Below are 2970 nucleotides of genomic sequence, written 5' to 3' on the forward strand. Positions count from 1 at the left end.
AATACGCCCGTTTTCGTGTTGCAGATGAAACAAAAGATGCGCATATTCCCCGCCTTTGATCGGGTTTCTATGGCAACGGACGTGTGTGCGCCATGCAGTTTGAGCGAGTCCGTTGTTGTGTTGATTATGCCGCTTGTGCTACTGTGCGCAATGCGGTTTGTACCAGCCCTTGTTACGTTGGTTAGTGGTAACCTCGGGCCGAGACTTCAAGTTCATTTTCACAGCAACCTATTCACTGCCGCGACAATTCTCTGCAGAGGTTTCGACTTTCGAAAGCGACAGCGAGTCTGTTTGCAAGCGCATTAAGCTAAACGCACGCTGCGTCAACGTAGCAAATTACTGTATGTTGTTTTTGGGTGCATTCAACATCTGATGACATTGAGTCGACGCAAAATGGTAGATTTTTGCTATGTCACAGGCAGCAAAATCAGTCATTTTTATATTGATTCAACGTCTGCAGACGTTAAATCAACGTAAAAATGACAGATTTTTTTTTGTCTGGGGTGGGATTGTAGCATCGCTACTCGTTCTAGTGATTATTTATCGCGAAGCTGTAGCGGTTTGCATTTAAAAATGTTTTCCTGCTGCCGATCGCTAGTTCATCTATTGTTTTATGTATCAATGCAGCATAAAAAATTGCTCCCACGCGGAAATATGTGTGGGGGCCTGGCCCCCACGGCTTAGGCGCCTATGATCTTTGGCATTAAGAAAATTGATGTCCGTTTTCCACAAAGAGACAGGCCACAAAAACTCTGTGTTGTTCAACACTTCAAAGAAAAACCAAGAGTCTTGTTCTTGTATGAGTAGGTGAAAGTGCAAATATCAGAAACTGTGGTTTTCCAAACCCAGTGCCCTATCTTTTTAAAGATTTTGATGTTTTTTCAAAATACATCACTTTTGTAGTTTTAGCTTGCTTGCCACTTTCATTTACAATGTCACTAAACAAGATCACGGGGGACAGATTCTGCTGTCAGATACTAACGATGTCTTTTGAAGGCAAATAAAGCTGACTCTGCAATTTCTTTAAAGGAGTATTTTTTTCAGAAGCTTGATGTCATTGTAAGCAGCATCAGCAGTGGAACCACATTCTATCCACCACTGAACATAAACAAACACAACAAACTTCACAAAACATTGAATTTTCTGCATTTGTTTTGGAGTACAAATAGTGTGACTCTTTGGAAGGGCAAAAATTTCTTCGGATAAAAGCGACATTTTAATAGCATAAATCAGTTTTTCCATCCATCTGGCTTCATGCATTGCCCCTCAGCTCAAGAACCTGAACTTTTTGTGTACATCAGAGATGTCTGCTTGTAGGAGAAGGCTGTGAGCTCAATCAACTCTTTGTAATCCTCTCTTGGTGTTTTTTTGGAATGTAAGATAGCTTTCATTACTATGATCAGCTCTTCTTTGTATATTTCACGTTCAGGGTGAGCATCCCATCCTACAATTAGCTCACCTGCGTGAGGCCTGCATGTATGCCAAAGTAACGATTTATTTAACTTATTTTGGATGGCAATACAGCCAGCTGTGCCGTGGCCAGTATTGGAGCTGGTGATGTCAAACACCATAGCTCCCACTAATGCTTTGCAGTTCCAATCATCAAGCAGCTTTTCTGTTGCAGTACCGATCAATTCTCCCATAGGCTCTGATGAGCTAGCAGGTAACTTAGGCGTTCCTAGTAGTTTAACGCCACTTGGACCAGAAACTAGGACAGGTAGCCTTTCATCAATGACTTTTAAATTGAGGCTGGACATCAGCTTTCTATCCCAATGTAGGGATCCAGTTCCAGGTAACAGATGTTGCCACTTTTTTTTATTGGCACTGGCAGTTTCTTTAGCTGTTTCGGTGCGATACCTCAGTGCCTGTGTATAATTAAGGTACCTTCGACACGTGTATAATTAAGGTTCACCTTCGACACGTCTCCACCACACACAGTGATAAATTCCCTTGTGGCATTGTGGAAGCGGCCACAGGGCTAATTTTGTTCCTCAAACAACACCCAACTATCGAAGGGTGTTTGAGAATATCATAAGGCACCCGAATCGTTGTGCCATCTTTAACGATTTCACGATGACACCTTTTGGAAGATGTTGGCAAAGTAGCTTCAGTTCCCGAGTCATTATCAGATGAAAAGTCTGCTGTTTCATCAAGTGTTGTGTCTATGAATGTATCTAACTTTTTCCTGTCTTCCTCCTTTTTAGCTAATTCTACAGAGTGCTGTTCTCATTCCATTTTTCTTTTTGTTTTTCGTATTTTTACCATGTCTCAACCTGCAAATGTGGCTATCCTGTCTGTCATCATACTTTCTAAACATTTGACATCTTCCTCCTCCTTAAGCAACTTGAATATGTTTTTAGTCCAAAACGGCATAGTCTTGATTAAAATAAAACATTCTGAAAATTATTATTGCTGTATTGTGATCACGATCAGCGGCATTTATCTTTTGGAACTTTTTTAAATCTTTGTTGTAAAAATTGACAATATTTTCCTCCATATCCTTTTGGGTACCGGTAATTGCGTTTATGTTTGCAAGTGAATATAATCTAACTATTTGATTAGCAACTTTTTTGGCAGCAAAGTTAGTGCTGGTGATTAGTGATTATTTATTACGCTTTTTTTAAAAACTGCTCTACTGATAAATATGTTTCTTCAATGGTAAGTTTGGTCTGTTACGCCACTGCACTGATCCATGTTCTATGCTTCTGTAAGCTGAACTGAAATAAATTGAGAACCTACAGCAAATTGTTGACTACATTAGTACATTAGCCTTATAGCGTATGTTGCTGCTATTTTGTTCTGCCATGCTGATGGGAGGTAGCCTCCCTCCAAGTAATGCCTTCAATTCTTATGTATTACAAGCGGTATGACCATTACCTCACCTTGATCATATCCTTGGCCTGTCGAGTAGATCCAAAATTTATTAACATTGGTAAAAATGGCAATTTCTTAAGATTTTGCTATGCGAAG

Source organism: Aplidium turbinatum, chromosome 2 (assembly GCF_918807975.1).
Source record: "Aplidium turbinatum chromosome 2, kaAplTurb1.1, whole genome shotgun sequence".
NCBI classification, from domain to species: Eukaryota; Metazoa; Chordata; class Ascidiacea; order Aplousobranchia; family Polyclinidae; genus Aplidium; species Aplidium turbinatum.